The sequence below is a fragment of the Rana temporaria genome, chromosome 8 (genome assembly GCF_905171775.1).
Source record: "Rana temporaria chromosome 8, aRanTem1.1, whole genome shotgun sequence".
Lineage (NCBI taxonomy): Eukaryota > Metazoa > Chordata > Amphibia > Anura > Ranidae > Rana > Rana temporaria.
In genome coordinates, this window is record NC_053496.1 from 76,714,328 (window position 1) to 76,734,205 (window position 19,878).

General features: G+C 39.8%; 1 protein-coding gene across 3 annotated transcripts in view; it reads left to right on the top strand.

Annotated features, from left to right (window-relative positions):
* The window catches only part of PRKG1 (protein kinase cGMP-dependent 1), a 1,173,427-nt gene that overhangs the window by 977,927 nt on the left and 175,622 nt on the right, over nt 1-19,878 (top strand). The window lies entirely within an intron of this gene.

The following is a 19,878-nucleotide window of genomic DNA, read 5'->3' on the forward strand; positions in this document are numbered from 1 at the left end:
ATATATATACACAGTATCTCACAAAAGTGAGTACACCCCTCACATTTTTGTAACTATTTTATTATATCTTTTCATCTGACAACACTGAAGAAATGGCACTTTTCTACAATGTAAAGTAGTGAGTGTACAGCTTGTATAACAGTGTAATTGTGCTGTCCTCTCAAAATAACCCAACACACAGCCATTAATGTCTAAACCGCTGGTAGCAAAACTGAGCACACCTCTAAGTGAAAATGTCCAAATTGGCCCAAAGTGTCAATGTTTTGTGTGGCCACTATTATTTCCCAGCACGGCCTTAATCCTCTTGGGCATGGAGTTCACCAGAGCTTTATAGGTTGCCTCTGGAGTCCTCTTTCACTCCATCATGACATCTTAAAGCTGGTGGATGTTAAAGACCTTTCACTTCTCCACCTTCTGTTTGAGGATGCCCCACAGATGCATATTAGGGTTTAGGTCTGGAGACATGCTTGGTCAGTACATCACCTTTTCTCTCCACTTCTTTAGCAAGGCAGTGGTAATTTTGGAGGTGTGTTAGGGGTCCTTATCATGTTGGAATACTGCCCTGCGGCCCAGTCTCCAAAAGGAGGGGATCATGCTCTCCTTCAGTATGTCACATTTCATGTTGGCATTCATGGTTTCCTCAATGAACTGTTGCTCCCCAGTGCCGGCAGCACTCATACAGCCCCAGACCATGACACTCCCACCACCATGCTTGACTTAAGGCAAGACACACTTGTATTTGAACTCCTCACCTAGTTGCTGTCACACATGCTTCTGAATAAGTTTATCTTGGTGTCATCAGATCACAGGACATGGTTCCAGTAATCCATGTCCTTAGTCTGCTTGTCTTCAGCAAACTCTTTGTGGGCTTTCTTGTGCATCGTCTTTAGAAAAGGCTTCCTTCTGGGATGACAGTCATGCAATTTGATGCAGTGTATGGTCTAATCACTGACAGGCTGAACCCCCACCCCTTCAACCTCTGGAGCAGTGCTGGCAGCACTCATACATCTATTTCCCAAAGACAACCACTGAATATGACGCTGATCATGTGCACTCAACTTCTTTGGTCGACCATGGCAAGGCCTGTTCAGAGTGGAACCTGTCCTGTTAAACCCAGTATGGTCTTAGTTACCTGCTGAAGCTCATTTTTAGGGTCTTGGCAATCTTCTTATAGCCTAGGCCATCTTTATGTAGAGCAACAAATAATTTTTTCAGATCCTCAAAGTTCTTTGTCATGAGGTGCCATGTTGAACTTCCAGTGACCAGTATGAGAGAGTGAAAGAGATAACACCAAATGTAACACACCTGCTCCCCATTCACACCTGAGACCTTGTAACGCTAACAAGTCACATGACACAGAGGAGGGAAAATGGCTACTTGGGCCCAATTTAGACATTAATGGCTGTGTATCGATTTTAAAGGGACAGCAAATTGACACTGTTATACAAGCTGTACACTCATTGTTGTCACATGAAAAGATATAATAAAATATTTACAAAAATGTGAGGGATGTACTCACTTTTGAGATAATAAATATATATATATATATATATATATATATATATATATATATATATATATATATATATATATACACACCGTGATTTATAGTTGAGTAATGGAACAGTGGCTGGATTTGTACCATTTAAAATACATGGCTTCATTATTCTAACTTTTGCACGTGGCCATCTGCATTAAAGAAAACCTGTCACAATAAAAATCTGGGGTTACCATAGTCTATCTTTAAAACATTTTGTTTCCTGGCTATTCTATTGACCTGGTTTCCATGCTTTTTGAGTCCCACAAAGCTCCTGACAATCATGTATAAGGATACAGTATTGTCAATTACTTAACTAGAGCTGACCAATTGACCAAGCAACGCATTTGTTATTTGTATAAAACCATGGAAAATTTTAATAATTGTAATGTTATATCCAAATGTAAGTTGAGGACTTTTGAACCTGTTATCCTGACAATCTGTTTCATAAACATGAGGAAATTGAATAGGGCAAACTGATTAAGAGAGATTTCTATGGGATAAATTATTAGATAGTTCACTATCGAACACCTGTGTCAGGAACCATGAATCAGACGGAGACAGGAAATGCAGTAAAAATCACACCATTTAACATAATGGTAAATGTAGTCAAAACATAGCCAGGTGTTACTTTTAGTAATTGTATATTTAAGATTTAATAACTCACATATATGATATATGGTTAAAATAAGAGAGTTCTATTGTCCAGAGCAAAAGCTTTAACATAACACATTTATTTATTTATTAGAGCTTATACAAAGTCTAATCTAACACACAGAACCTATCTATAGTCTCAAACAAAACCGTAGGTTAAAATGCATACATTTACATGAAGGAATCTAGAGTATATTCCTCTAAAACCTTAGATTACAAGCATGGGCAGTTGCTACAAGTAATTATCATATGCCTATACCATAGTTACCCTTTTAAGACTCATCCTTCAAGCCATCCTTCCATCAAGTCACCCTTCCATAAAAGTGAGCTCCATTAATCTGTGCTGTGGAGTATATCTTTCTAAGCTGACGTCCCATTGGTTGGCCTAGCTAGGATCATGATTGGAGGCCCGACTAAATAAGTCAGCCCCCTTTCATGCAAATCTTGGTGACTATATCCGACAGCAGAGTAAAGTGACCTTTTCCAGGTTTACAAAGGGTGGGGCTATCTTGATTGAACATCCCAGCATGGGGTCCATCACATAAGGTGGTTTAATTCACTGGCTCCACAATGTCTGTTAACAAACAATGAACTTTGCTAAATGCCATGAATTAGCATGCTAAATGAACCATAAACTTTGTACTCTGACTGAAATGTCCTCAGCCCCTACTCAGAGAAATATATATTCATAATTAGAATATATATATTTATATTCATACACAGACACAGCCATATATATATATATATATATATATATATATATATATATATATATATATATATACCCACATATCTCTATTTAATCTAGATTACCCAAAAACCATATGGCAACACAGGGTACGGTAACCAGAGCAGTTAGAGAGAGAAAGTTACCGTTCCAGGCAGATTTTGTTAGGATGATCAGTGTCCTCTCAGGAAATCAAGGGTGCTGGCAATGCACAGGGCAACAAGTAGAAAAAAGGAAATATGGGCAGCCGAACTCCATAAAACCTTGATGGTTGTCTTTTATTTAAAAAGTAAAAATGCACTACAAAACACAGCACAAAATACAGGATGTACAGCTGATGCGTTTTGCACTATTAACTAGTGCTTAGTCATAGCTAACAAATATAAAACATCACTTCAAATATATAATAAAATTTCCAAAGACATGTGATCAATGCTGGTCCCGAATAGATCAAAACCAATTAACCAATGAGATTGTCTTGATCTCTGACAACAATCACCTGTGTGTGAATTGATCTCAAAAGGTCTCAGAGATTTAACCCCGTACCCTCTGGGTTACATTTTATAAGGGATCCATATAAATTTGTGAATATAACCCAGTTAAAAAACTGGAAAACTAAATATGCATGAATCCATCTGTGAATTATTATTGATAGAACACTGTGTCAAAACACATTAAATTATATTAAGGTATGTGTATTTGAGGTGGTGGAATCTATTTTAACAATGGTGTGGACACACCTGTTGACTAATGGAAAAAGTAAAACCTTTATGGTCTAATTTAGTGATTCAATTGTGACATATGAAAATGAAAATGAAGAGCAGTAGAAAACTGCTGTGAATATAGTTAGTTTTTGGGAACTAATATGGTTACGTTATTAAGTGATGTGTATTTAAATAACTAGTTACCACCTAAAGTGCATAGAAATAGGAATAATTGTAATATAATGTGATAAGAGTAAAAATAAGATATAAGTAAAACTTTAAGTAAAGAAGTTTTTATGGATCGTGTAGAAAACCAATTAAATAACATTAGTGTTATAACACCAATATTATTATGATGAATAAAATAACATATCTGAATGTAAGTGTAAATGAAATGAACGCAAATGTATTGTAATGAATAGTGATGAAGAAATAGCAATTCCCTATAAATGTGCAGGTGAGTGCATAAATATAACAATGTAAGCGTTAATGTACATATATGTAATTGTCTCCCTTGTATGTGTATATTAAAGAGACCTCCATGTATATAATATTCAATAATCCTCATGAATAGTTCATATAAATATATAAAAGGCTTATAGATCTCCAAAATACGTATACATGTGGAAGTATCAATTAGCGAAGACAAAGGGCCACATACATTTAGATTGGCGCAGCGTATCAGGGATACACTACGCCGCCGTACCTTACCTGGCGTATATTCGAATCCTCAGCGAGTTTGCGCTGTAAGTTACGGCGGGGGTAGTGTATTTCTGGTGGCGGATTTGAAATTGGGCGGGTTTCATTTAAATGAAGCGCGTCCCCACGCCGAATGAACTGCGCATTCGTCGTCCCCAAATTTCCCGCCGTGCATTGCGCTAAAGGACGTCATTTTTTTAACTTAGATGTGAGTTACGTCCATCCTTATTCACGGACGACTTACGCAAAAAAAAAAATTAAAAATGTTGACGTGGGAACGACGGCCATACTTAACATGGCAAGTCTATCTATACGCCGCAAAATACCAGCTTTAACTATACGCCGGAAAAAGCCGACTACAGACGACATTAGAAAATGCGACGGCGCGTGTACGTTCGTGGATCGACGTAAATCGCTAATTTGCATACCCGACGCGGAAAAATACGCGAACTCCACCCAGCGGGCGCCAAAGTATTGCATCTAAGATCCGAAGGCGTACGAAGCCGTACGCCTGTCGGATCCTACCCAAATGCCGTTGTATCTTGGTTTGAAGATTCAAACTAAAGATACGGCGTGGGTAATTTGAAAGTACGCCGGCGTATCAGTAGATTGCTCTCTGGATCTGGCCCAAAGTGACAGAATTTACACATGAATTCCATGCACAATATCCAAGACATCGAATGTACAATATTCATATTGTTGGATTCAACTGCCCATATGAATGTGTTGATAATAAAATATATATAAAACAATATAAAAGGTTTATAATTATAATATGTCGAAGAGACTTCGGTCTCAACTTGGGAAGAATCGACCAAAGATTTTAGGGCCAGATTCAGGTACAAATACGTTACGCTGCGGCGGCGTAACGTATCCCATTTACGTTACACCGCCGCAGGTTTACAGCGTAAGTGCCTGATTCACAAAGCTCTTGCCTGTAAACTTGCGGTGGTGTAACGTAAATCCGCTCGGCGCAAGCCTGCCTAATTCAAATGGGGCGGGCACCATTTAAATTAGGTGCGTTCCCGCGCTGAACGTACTGCGCATGCTCCATCCGTAAAATTACCCCACGTGCATTGCGCTAAATGACATCGCAAGGACGTCATTGGTTTCGACGTTAACATAAATGGCATCCAGCGCCATTCACGGACAACTTACGCAAACTACGTGAATTTTAAAATTTCGATGCGGGAACGACAGCCATACTTGGGTTACACCACCTAGAGGGCAGCCTTAGTTTTATGCGGCGTATCTCGACGGAAACAACGTAAATTTAGAGCGACGGGTAAAGCGTACGTTCGTGAATCGCCGTAACTAGTCATTTGCATATTCTACGCCGACCGCAATGGAATCGCCACCTAGCGGCCGGCCTAGAATTGCATCCTACGATCCGACGGTGTAAGTCAATTACACCTGTCAGATCTTAGGGCTATCTATGCGTAACTGATTCTATGAATCAGCCGCATAGTTACGACGGGCGGATCACAGAGATTCGACGGCGTATCAGGAGATACGCCGACGTATCTCTTTTGTGAATCTGGCCCTTAGTCCCCCCATTTTCATCCATATGTATATAGGCAGTTGCATCTCTATGAATTTCTGTCTCTGTCACTTGTGCCAAAATATGTACAAAAAGACACGTACACTATATAAGAAATATAAGAAATTTAAAAGTGATAATGCGTGGTCACTCGTGAAAGACTATATGCGCACTATACAGTAATTAATTACAACATCACAATTACCTAAAACATCATAAGACATGTAAATACATGGTTCTATGAACAAAAAACGTTATGCTACACCAGAGCGGTTAGTCAGAACAAGCCAGTAAATCAGGAAGTCAGAGATCAGCATAGTCAGAGGCAGCAGACAGGATCAGGAACCAGAAGGGACGTCAGCCAGGCAAGTCTTCAACAGGAATACAACAGAGAGTCTCCAGATATATTTGACCAAGGCAAAGGCACAGAAGAAATTAACCAGGTAGTTTAAATAGTCAGAAGGGGCTGGCTGTAGGCTGAACTGACTAGTAGGAAATGATTAACAGGTGAGCCACTGTGGAACGATGTGTACTGGCAATTGATAATGGGGAGGGTAGTGCTGCGCTAATGAGTGGTGAGTGGATAGGTGAATAGGCAGGTGGGGGAAGGGAATGAAGATAAAGTGTAATTGAAATGAGGAGCAGTATAGCCCAAATGGCATCAGCATAAAAATAAATATAAAATGATCAGTGAACAATAACAGTACTGGTGTAAATCATATGACTCCACAGGTTCCTCTTAGTGTTATGAAATACACTATAAATAATGGTGCAAAAATTCCCAAGTAACTGTGCTAGGTGACACTTCTATACTGGTGATAAACAGTCCATCAACAGGGCTTGAAAAATATCAGCAAAAAATAGATATAAGTAAAATTTCAACAGTCCAAGAAAGCAAAAGTTCAAGTGTGGGTCCGCAATAAGGAGTGAGAGGGGAATGGGTATCCAGTGATCCTTTTAAGGTGAATAAGGATGTCCCCTTACCTTACTGCTGTAAGGTAACAGCATATAGGTCCAACCACATTAGATGGTTCTCTCGATGGGCTCTGATCCAACAACGGCAGGTCCTCCTTGGAGTTCTCGTCCCAGATTGGTCAGTTTCTCGCCCCAAAGAAATAAAGCATCGATGGTGTGATACCGTTTTAAAAAATTTTAATTCTCAAAGAAAATAGACAGGGGTACTCACATAATCCAAAATACAATTGGGCATGTAAAAAGAGGGGCAATCTGTCGCCAACGTCACCTCCGATACCTCTCAGTGGACTCATGCGCATTCGTCACTATCATGTGACTTCCTCAGGAGTAGTGAGAGGCATAAAGGGGATCCTTTTTATAGGGTGACTTGTTTAGTAGGCTGTAAGTAAACTCAGCTGTTTGTCATGCAAGAAATGCAGCTGCAGCCATTTTCCCGTAGTCTGCTAGGCATTTATTAATAAAATCAAAAAATCCCGCCCAGCATGTAAAATATTTAAATTAATAGCATTCAGTATGGTGGGTGACATATATGGCATCTCATTTATATGGTTAAAAATGAAAAACTTAAAAAACTTTAAAAAACTTAAGACAATGGACGGAAACCATGGAGGAAGCAGACACAGAAGTCCCATTATAACATCATAACAATCTGTGTTGACAGTGCACAGCGTTCCGCCGGATTTTCGGCAGCCGCCATTTTGTTATAGCTCAAGAGACGCCCCCAGCATCTCACAGAGCGCTGGGGGTGCATCTTTCAAAGTGAGCCATTCTGTCTGATGTCTGGTCGGGGGCCTGCACGGGGCCCCCCGACCTCGGCCAGCATCACAAATAAGGCTTCTCACACGTATCGGCGGCGTCCGTCGAAACGAGCGCCGCCGGAAGTGGAGCCGCGGCCACCTTGCAGCCACCGGAAGTGGAGCCGCGGCCATTTTTTTGAAGCCAATGATTATAAATGAAAGTGGAGCCGCGGCCACCTTGCAGCCACCGGAAGTGGAGCCGCGGCCATTTTTTTGAAGCCAATGATTATTAAATGTTAATACACGGCATCCTCACAAGGGAGCATACAAGAAAGCCAATCAGAAATATGGGGAGCAGGAATTTATATATACATAATGCCGTGTATTAACATTTAATAATCATTGGCTTCAAAAAAATGGCCGCGGCTCCACTTCCGGTGGCTGCAAGGTGGCCGCGGCTCCACTTTCATTTATAATCATTGGCTTCAAAAAAATGGCCGCGGCTCCACTTCCGGTGGCTGCAAGGTGGCCGCGGCTCCACTTCCGGCGGCGCTCGTTTCGACGGACGCCGCCGATACGTGTGAGAAGCCTTATTTGTGATGCTGGCCGAGGTCGGGGGGCCCCGTGCAGGCCCCCGACCAGACATCAGACAGAATGGCTCACTTTGAAAGATGCACCCCCAGCGCTCTGTGAGATGCTGGGGGCGTCTCTTGAGCTATAACAAAATGGCGGCTGCCGGACTTCCGGCGGAACGCTGTGCACTGTCAACACAGATTGTTATGATGTTATAATGGGACTTCTGTGTCTGCTTCCTCCATGGTTTCCGTCCATTGTCTTAAGTTTTTTAAAGTTTTTTAAGTTTTTCATTTTTAACCATATAAATGAGATGCCATATATGTCACCCACCATACTGAATGCTATTAATTTAAATATTTTACATGCTGGGCGGGATTTTTTGATTTTATTAATAAATGCCTAGCAGACTACGGGAAAATGGCTGCAGCTGCATTTCTTGCATGACAAACAGCTGAGTTTACTTACAGCCTACTAAACAAGTCACCCTATAAAAAGGATCCCCTTTATGCCTCTCACTACTCCTGAGGAAGTCACATGATAGTGACGAATGCGCATGAGTCCACTGAGAGGTATCGGAGGTGACGTTGGCGACAGATTGCCCCTCTTTTTACATGCCCAATTGTATTTTGGATTATGTGAGTACCCCTGTCTATTTTCTTTGAGAATTAAAATTTTTTAAAACGGTATCACACCATCGATGCTTTATTTCTTTGGGGCGAGAAACTGACCAATCTGGGACGAGAACTCCAAGGAGGACCTGCCGTTGTTGGATCAGAGCCCATCGAGAGAACCATCTAATGTGGTTGGACCTATATGCTGTTACCTTACAGCAGTAAGGTAAGGGGACATCCTTATTCACCTTAAAAGGATCACTGGATACCCATTCCCCTCTCACTCCTTATTGCGGACCCACACTTGAACTTTTGCTTTCTTGGACTGTTGAAATTTTACTTATATCTATTTTTTGCTGATATTTTTCAAGCCCTGTTGATGGACTGTTTATCACCAGTATAGAAGTGTCACCTAGCACAGTTACTTGGGAATTTTTGCACCATTATTTATAGTGTATTTCATAACACTAAGAGGAACCTGTGGAGTCATATGATTTACACCAGTACTGTTATTGTTCACTGATCATTTTATATTTATTTTTATGCTGATGCCATTTGGGCTATACTGCTCCTCATTTCAATTACACTTTATCTTCATTCCCCCTTCCCCCACCTGCCTATTCACCTATCCACTCACCACTCATTAGCGCAGCACTACCCTCCCCATTATCAATTGCTTATGGTTTGATACACCTTTCAGTGCCGCAGCTGTACCTCCACTTCTCCTCACTTTCATTCCCCCCCCCTTTTTTTTCTTTTTTTTTCCCCTCCTTTGATAAGCGCGGTAATATCCATTTTTCCATTATTTGTACTGGCAATTAACCGACAGCTGAACAACCTGAGCACTGAGAAGGGAGGACTGAGAGCTCAGCCCTGACAACCTGATTATCAACTAATCAATATAATACCATCATATCAAATCAGGTATTTAGAGTGTTGTAGCAACTCCCAACTGGTATCAGTACAGAACATAGATAAAATTGCCCCTCAGCACCTAAGAGCTTGTTGCAAAGTTCAAAGTTTTATTTGAAACATCACATTAAAGTGAAATGTTTGCATAACTGATGAAGAAGTCCTGAGCAGCCTTTAAATGCTAGTCTTTCAAATGTCTGTGAATGTTCCTGGGTGGTCTGGGGATACATGTAATCTATGTTTGTCCTAGACTAGACTACAAGCCATAATGTTAAGCAAAGTCACCAGTGACAAAATGAAAAGCTTGAAGTAGTCCTATTCAAGATGGAAGCAAGCTAAATAAACCTGCTGTTGCCACTGCAACAATGATCTATCGACCTTATAATGTCCTGTTTGTATCGTTTTCATCAAGCATTTTCAGCTGCCCAGTTTTGTGACAGAGTTTATTTTGTCAATATTCTTGAGTGTTTTACTTGATACTTTTCTCAGCTTGTGGTCTCTCCTGCTGCCCTAAGTATCCTGTATGACAGCAGGAAGTAACATTTGAAAGTAATATAGAGCAATGGCTGTTTTTTAAGCACTGCAGGCCCCTGAGAAATGGACATCAACCATTGCCTTTGTACAGAAGAAGGAGAGATGCAAAATGTGGTTTCTACTGTTTTTATTTGATCACAAAATAAACTAGTAGTTAAATTACTATAAGTATGCATTTGCTTAAATTTGCACTTAAACACATTCAGCTAACATTATTTGAAGGACAAGTGTTTTTTACAGATAACAAATAAAATGATCTACTTATATGCATGCATTTTACACACTTAAAAAATTAATATCAGAGAGTATATTTAGAGCAAATAATCAAAGAAATCCATAGTTATTTTTATATAGGTTTCTGAATGTACTGTATAATCTCAGAAAGGCACTCCCTATTAATATATACTAGAAAACATTTATTTGTTGCCTATAACAGGTAATTCAATTTGTGCCTCTCTAACCTGCACTGGAATTCAGATAGTAATATGTTTGGCTATTAATAGTTCTCTGTGTTTTTTTAAATCAGTAAAATTGTGGTAACATGGAAAGTGCAATGAAACTCACCATTACAAGAGCTGCCAGCACACCCGCAGTGCAGTGCACATGCTGTACATTTTGCTTTGTCTGTTTTTGTGTGTGTTAAGTTGTGCTTCCAATCCATTTAAAATGAATGTGTTGTCTTAATGCAGTGCACCTTAATGTGCAATAGTATGTTGTATTAAAGCAGGTTCATTAAAGTAACGCATAGTGTGAAGCTGACCTTGAACATTTTAGCCAAATTGCTTTCAGAAAAAATACATATCCCAACAGATTAGATAAATAGGGAGGGAGAGTGTGAGACAGGAGATATTTAGTGGTGCTTTAATTGGGAGTTTCCTTTCAACATGGCATGGAGGATTTACTTAAATGGAAGAGTGCAAAATCTGGTGCAGCTTTGCATTGAAACCAATGATCTTCCAGGTTTTATTGCCAAAGCTTAATTGAACAAACTGAAGTTAGACTGGATTCACACCTATGCATTTTTTGTGCTTTTTGCATTTTGCAGATTTGCACTACAGAACGTGTTCCATAGGAAACCATGTTGAATGGACTCTAGTGCGAATCTGCAAAATTCAAAAAGCACTAAAACTGCATAGGTGTGAATCCAGCCTTAGAAAGTGATTGGTTATCAAGCACAGCTGCACTAGATTTTGCATGCTTCAGTTTTAGTAAATCAACCGCTGTATTTCTGTTTGATAGAGTGTAGCCCCCATTGTGTTATTTGCTTACTGTCCAGTTATTTCATCTATGTGGTCTAGTTGTTCCATATGAAGTTGTTTCAAAGAACACGACCTCTGGATTTACTACCTAAGTCCTCTGCATGAATCTGACTTTTTAGCAGGGGTGTATCCAGAGTCTAACTTTGGGAGGGGCACTGACAAAAAATTTGCGGGCAATTTGTAGGGGCAATGGTTGGTGTTGGCGCTTCAGTCATCACAGCACCATGGTTAATATGGTGTCAGGATGATTGAAGCACATTATTTATTTTATTACATTGTAATATAAAATGAAATAGGTAAACTTACCATAATGCAGAATCAGTGGGAGCCCTGAGCGTGTCACCTGCCACAGTTGCCTGTCGCCGGATTCGGATTGTCACTAGCCAGTGACAGTGTTCCTGTTGTCCCAGAGTGAGGGCGGGCAGTGAGAGATTATGTCATCTCTCTGCCAGCGCCTGCACAGCATTTGCAGTCTCCTTTTAGATGCAGAAATGCAGGGGGGCAGTGAGAGATGTCTCCAGATTTTTTTTGGGGGGAGGGGGCACAGGGACAAAAGTAGGAGGGACAACTACAAAATGCAATTATAAATACACATATATACACATTGTCTTGAAAAAGTATTGGTGGTTGCAGCCAGGTGGAGGGGAGGACATGGTGGATGCAGCCCGGTGGAGGGGAGGACAGGGTAGATGCAGCCAGGTGGAGGAGAGGGTGGATTCAGACAGGTGGAGAGCAGGAGAGGGTGGGAGCAGCCAGGTGGAGGGGAGGACAGGGTGGATGCAGCCAGGTGGAGGGGAGGACAGGGTGGATGCAGCCAGGTGAAGAAAAGGACAGGGTGGGAACAGCCAGGTGGAGGGGAGGATAGGGTGGATGCAGCCAGGTGGAGGGGAGGACAGGGTACAGGGTGGGAGCAGCCAGGTGGAGGGGAGGACAGGGTACATGGTGGATGCAGCCAGGTGGAGGGGAGGATAGGGTCGGAGCCAGGTGGAGGGGAGGCAAGTACTTACCTTGGAGGATAATAATAGAATCTCTGGCTCCCTCCACCCTACAGCCTCCACCCAAAGGCATGCATTAAGACATGCATCAGCGCACACAATCTCACACATCAACTGGTCATGTGCATTATGATGCATGTTGATGTGCATTATGATGCAGAATGATATTTAATACTGTATTATCAATATGCAGTACAGTGAAAATGCCCAACAGTGCAAGTTAACGTGTATAAACATATGTTTTAGTGCAATTCCATTGATTCTAGAAGAAAATGTATCAGAAGAAAAATGCAAAGGGGTGAATCCAGTCAAGCATAAGGATATAAATAATAAAATAAAAATAATAATGACAATAATAATTATAATGACAAAAAAGTATTATACGATAGTTCTTTGTTTTGTGTGCTATAACAAAAACAAATATAATGTCTGTTCAGCTTATTAACGATAAAATGAGTTGCTCTTTATATGCCATGGTTTCACAAAAATGTTTTATTGAAACAAAGGACAACTGTATTAAAGTTTAGAGTACAATACGCCCATAATGTAGAACTGCATACTGTACATTCTATGCTGCATACAGTACATAACTGCTTTCACTGAGCACATAGCTCAGTGAGCACAAATTACTTATTTCACAGCTGTTGTGTTAACACTTTGTTAATGTTTTGCTTTTTTTTACTGGGGATATTGCAAGAATTTAATGTTCTGCTTTTTGTCAATGGGATTAGGTAGAAATTAAATGTATAATGCTGTAGAGGTTATTTAACTAGTTGGTGCAATGATCTTTTTTCTGCAAGCTTCTACTGTAAAAAAACAAACAAAAACTTATGTACAGTATGTATGGAAAAAACACAACTTTGGCACAAAGGTAAAAAAAAATGATTTAACAGGGGGGCTTATCGGAATCTGGAAGCCCCCTTTAACATTGGGGCCCCAGATCCTGCCCCCCCCTATGTGAATGGGCAGTTTTTGACAATTAATTTATTACTATTATTAGTCCAGAGAAAAAAAAAAGAAAATCTCGATGGGAGGCGTCCCGCCGACTGCAGCCTTTTTGCGAGGACAGCTGTTATATAGCCAAGGGCAGGCCATCTGGTGATGTAACTGGGTGGCCCCGCCCCTTCTGACATCATGTGACATCAGAGGGGGGTTTCTGGACAGTCGGTGGTGTGATTGACGATGGATTTACATTGCGGGACACTTTTTTTTAAATAAAGGAATTGTCAAAAACTCCTGTCATTTTTACTTTTTTGACACTTTTTGGATGAATGAACCCCTACCCATTCACATAGGGGGGAGGGATCTGGGGGCCTCCTTGTTAAAGGGGACTTCCAGATTCCAATAAGACACCAATAAGCCACCTGCCCGCAGACCCCCACAACCACCGGGCAAGGGTTGTGGGGATGAGGCCCTTGTCCTCATCAACATGAGGACAAGGTGCTTTAAGGGGGATGTGGCCTGCTACTGTTCAGGGGGGAGGGGTGCTCTCTCATCCCCCTTTTCCTGCAGGCTGCATGCCCGGTATAAGGGCCTGGTATGGATTTTGGGGGAGAACCCTCATGCACAATATTTAAAGAAATATTATATAATTTATTGTTTCACTTTAAGCATTATTAAAATCATTACTCCTGAAAAAAAATGCAGTTTTAAAACTTTTTCCACATTAATACATGTCCCCTGGGACAGTACCCGGGTATATAAACACGTTTTATGGCAGTAGCTTGCATATAAGCCTTTAAAATGAACACTTTTAAATATTTATGTTCATGTCCCATAGACTTCAACGGTGTTTGCATGTTTGCACAAATTTTTGTCTGTTCACATGTTCTGGTGCAAACTGAATCGGGGGGTTTTTGCCTCATCCCCAACACTACCTAAATCAGTGAAAGCCAATGGGTGACATCACTGCTGTAGGGAATTTTGCCCCCTTGTTGGCTCCACACATTACACAAAAGAGGGGCCGAGGCTTTAAGGTCATGTTACCACATAGCATGTAAAAAAAAGGTATTGAAACTGCAACATGTGTTTTTTTTGTACGCAGCACAATAGTGACAGTGGATAGAAATTATCTCTGCCTCTTGACAGAATCATACTCTCATTCCTGTCAAGCTGAGTAAGCATGTCAAAAATATGACCGGTCATATTTTGAATACTAAAATTAACAACACAATGCTTCCAAGAGTTCTAGTTGAGAACACAAGTGTGTTCATGAAGGATTGGTTCTTATATCTCAGGAGGGCTCAATGGGCAAGATCGAATATTCCTGGTCCAATGTCTGTCTATCTTATAGGTTTGGATGTTCTTGCCTTTGGGGTTATCTTAATCCTCCTGCTAAGTTCTCCAACATATAGAAGAAATAACAAATCCAACAGTAATGCCGCGTACACACTCTCAGAAATTCCAACAAGAAAAGTCTGATGTGAGCTTTTGGTCAGAAATTACGACCGTGTGTAGGCTTCAATGGAATTTTTCTGTCGGAATTTTCGCCAAGAAAATTTGAGAGCTGGTTCTCAAATTTTCAGACAGGAAAAGTTCTTGTCGAAAATTCTGATCGTCTGTTTGCAATTCCGACGCGCAAAAAAAAAGCACACATGCTCGGAGGCATTGAACTTCATTTTTCTCAATTCGTCGTAGTGTTGTACGTCACCGCGTTCTTGACGGTCGGAATTTTGTGTGGCCGTGTGTATGCAACACAAGTATGAGCCAAAATTCCGTCTGAAAAAAATCCACGGTTTTCTTGTCGGAATTTCTGATCGTGTGTTAGGATAACGTATAATGATTATGGGAACCTAAAATATAATTTTCAATAGCAGACTAATAAATAATTATTCTGTGATTCTGTTAACTGAAAAATACACATAGTTTGTGAGGTTTTGGAACGGGGCAAGTCCATATCTACATGGGACCACAAAAGTCAATATTCATATAGTCAGGTTGAAATAAACACCAGTCCAGCTTTTTGTTCAATAAGCATAACAATCCCTACCAGATTACTTTCTGTGGCACATCCCACCCTGTCCAAGTTTACAATTTTATTTGCCAAGTATTGTGACTTCTGACATGGTAGCCTAGAAGCCTGTTATATATTTATATATGTTACTGAAAAAAAGAGTTAAGAAAATACTTCAAGTACTTTGGTTATCATTTAAAATGAATGAGCTGCAACATAAAACAACACAAATAATCATAAAAGAAAATCACAGCATGGAATACTTAGTATTACCAGTGAGTCCTTGAATTTTCTGCTATGAGCTATTTTTTTAAAATATGTTCTATTGTCTTTTAGAAAATGTCATGGATCACATCTGTGAATGACTTCAGAAAAAAACTGTTAAAGTCAAATTATTTTCTTTCTGCCAACAGCAGTCTTTTATATTAAGTTCTTGCTTGGAGCTTAGAAAGACCTTTTCTGTATATGCCTAAATTCCAATATAAATCATGTATAGTTTCCACAACAAAAATAACCTATGGTTGTTTAAACAGAAATTGACTTTCCTTAAGTCATTGCTTGCATTAAGAGAAGCCAAAGTCATCATCTGTTAAAGTGCAGTTTGAAATACAATTCATGTTATCGGCATAAACCTATTTTTGGAGAGTAATTCTGACATCACATGGATGCTTTTCGTGCAATGTCTAAAAAGTCAAAGAACATGTAAATACTTACCAAATGATATTTAGTTTGCCAAAGCAGTCTGTATGATCAGCAATATTCTTAAAAAAAAAAAAAGGTAAAGAAAGTTTTGTATCCTTTTGTAACATCTTAGTGCTGCTGTTGATCCCATGCAGCTTCTTGATAGCCACCTATCTAAATGTGTGCATTACAGTGGTGGCTTCATGGCATTTTTATGGCTGGTTCCTGATGGTGACAAAAGTGGACCATGGTTGTGTAAGGCGAGTTGAATGGGCCACTCATAGTCATCCATGTAACAGGGTGACATATTGAAGGAACTATCTAAAAAAGGACCTGCATAGCAGGTTTATCAGACATAATTGTACTGGGTCCAGTATTTATCAGGCAAAATGCATCCATATAAAATCCAAAAGTGCAACACTCAAATACAAATAACATAAAGTCAAATATCTGACATTATAAACATACTATACAAGTGATAAAATCTTGTTATGGTGCTTCACACAGCAAATGATATGTAACTGTGTACACATAATCAACCAAAATTCATGGCAGACCATCAGAAATACCCATCGGGTCCAATTTATAGAAAGGGTCAAAGCTTAAATATTTTAGCCTATAAATCCACCTGCTTTCTTTTTGCAGGATGATCTTAATAAAAACCCTCCTCTAGGGTGGGGATGTATGCAATCTAGAGCCATACACCATAATCTAGTCAGTTTACCAAATCTCAGTTTTTAACATCATTACCATGATCTTGAATTCCTACTATACATTTTTCTTGGTTTTGCCAACATAAACGGCGTTACAAGGGCTTCTAGTTTATGGTTTGTGGCTCTAGATCATATACAGTTAGACTTCTAGGCCACAAGCATGCAAAAATCCATGTCTCAATGAACATTTGAGCTTCACCCTTCTCTATAAAATGGAGCTGATGGGTCTCCCTGATGGTCGGCCATCATAATGACCTTAAGGACTAATTTTGTCACCCATCCACAGCGTGTGATTTTTTTTTTTTAATAGATAAATCCCCCCCCCCTTTTTTTTATCTTTCACTCTCTTTCCCTGCCATCTTGATTACATATCTGTTTCCCCCTTGCACCTTCACATATGTGGTCTAGCAGACAGGGTGAGTTGTTAAGGATATATTTTTTCTTTATCAGACCATCTGAGAGCATGCCATATTGTTTGTTATATATGGTTTGGCTGCTAAGGATATGTATTTGTTTGTAGAAGCTAATTGGATTGATTATAAACTTATGTGAAAGTTATTTTTGGTGCTCTGTTATTCTCTTCTTGGTTTTGGTAATATGGTGTTGTTTATATACAACAGTATGGCTTCTGACAATATATTTGCATTCTTCCCACTAAGTGGCAGGTTGGTTCATATCTAGCATGTGTGTTGTTTTGTCCAATATGGCTGTATGTTGGTATGTGACTGCAGTGGCTTATGGGTAAATATGATGTAAGTTGAGGATAACCTCCCCCCTTAGTCTTTTACTCAAATGGTGGTTTTCTGTGCCTTCAGATGCTGCTTCCGGTACCAGGAGGAGTGGAGGCATGAAATGGCATCACTTATGGTCAGGGAAACTGGAAGTGATATACACAGCAAGGGGGAACAGTCAGCCACATTGCCATGATTGGAGAGGGCAGTATGTGGCGGCCATGGGGCCAGAGGTCCACAATTATTCCAGAAACATAAAAGTGCAGAAAAAAAGGTGCACATCTGTGAAACTAAACCAGCACAAAGTCTGCAGTCAAATTTCCCGTGTAGAAAAACACATATATATAAAAAATATATAAAATAGTCCAAAAAAATATTCCAAAAAAATATAAATGTGAACTGTTGAAATCAAATGCAAAAAATCATATATAGTCCAAGAAACTTCCTAATTTCTGACACCAAACGATCAGCTTGCTTCTGTATGCTTCAGTATAGACAAAACTCTACATCCATATAATATGGGTGAAAACAGTGGAAGGTGCAGATAAATAAGCCTCTTACCAGAGAGACGGTTTCATAGACATGTCATCCCCGACCTGGGAGCTGTGGTTCATGCAAGCCGACAGGATCTGGCGTTCTGAACTTCAGGTGCAGCAGTGCTTGTAAATCACTCCTCAGCGATGAGATGACCAGCTCCTCAGCAGTGGACTGATTAACATGTGCAGCTCTCCCCGGGTGAGCCGGGTGCAGCTCTCCCCGGGGAGAGCTGCACATGTTAATCAGTCCACTGCTGAGGAGCTGGTCATCTCATCGCTGAGGAGTGATTTACAAGCACTGCTGCACCTGAAGTTCAGAACGCCAGATCCTGTCGGCTTGCATGAACCACAGCTCCCAGGTTGGGGGATGACATGTCTATGAAACCGTCTCTCTGGTAAGAGGCTTATTTATCTGCACCTTCCACTGTTTTCACCCATATTATATGGATGTAGAGTTTTGTCTATACTGAAGCATACAGAAGCAAGCTGATCGTTTGGTGTCAGAAATTAGGAAGTTTCTTGGACTATATATGATTTTTTGCATTTGATTTCAACAGTTCACATTTATATTTTTTTGGAATATTTTTTTGGACTATTTTATATATTTTTTATATATATGTGTTTTTCTACACGGGAAATTTGACTGCAGACTTTGTGCTGGTTTAGTTTCACAGATGTGCACCTTTTTTTCTGCACTTTTATGTTTGTGGGTTGCGCATTATTACTTTATTTATACATCCTTAGCTTGCTGAATATTCCAGCGAATTTCACTATTGCAGCACCTAATTGAAAACTTTTTTTCACCTCAAACTTTCACTTATTATTTTTTTCTATTGGAACCCTATGGTATCCCAACTAGAATCATAATTTTTTGTTTAACAATCACCCTTGCATTTGTCAACACGTTTTTTTATTTATTTTTTAATATCTGATACCACTAAGGTGAAGCGCAAATCTACCTTGCTTTACCCACAATTATTCCAGCCTATATATAGCAATGCACTAAGTGAGCTTGGCTAAGGTTTGAGTGTCAATTTGCAATTGAAGACAGATATGTGCCACTCGCTAAAAGGATTGTTTTAAATATTGGTGTTTCAATTTAATTGCTACACTGTGAAGCTTAGCTTCTCTTTCTGTCTTTGTGTTCTGTGAGTAGAATCTGGTTGCAGTTTGGAGCTCCCCCTGCCTTCTGGTATATAGTGGTTTGGGCCCACAATTGTTTATGACTACTCTTTAGAACAGAGTGTCATGGGTTTCTGGTAAGGAACATACAGTATGTTTTCTCTCCTCTGTTTCCACAGAATCTTTCTGCAATCTGTGGAGGTGGAATGTTACTCACTGGGACTAGTCACAAATTCTCATGTGTATGACCTGCTGAATGTCAGTTGATTTTGTATACACAATCATATATTGTTTGTTCTGTAAAGCACCATGATTTTACCTTTTTGGTATTTTTAAAATGTTAGATATTTGACTGTATGTTGTTTATTTTTGTTTGGGCTCTGCATTTTCGGATTTTATATGGATGGACGTTGTCTGATAAATACCAGACTTAATTAATGGAGGGAATAGTATTTTTGATTGTATTTTGTTTATTTTAGATTTTTTTGGAGGGTGTCCTTTTTTAAGTGGGTAACTTCCATTTTCTATGTTATAGTGGTGGTAGTCATACACTTTGAAGAAAGATGAAAATACCTTGTTTATATGTAATAGAGGGTAAGATACTCACCAGATATGCCGCCTGCCCACAGTACATTTATTGAGGGAGGGCAGTCACCCAGCATGTGCCTGATCGTCCCAATGT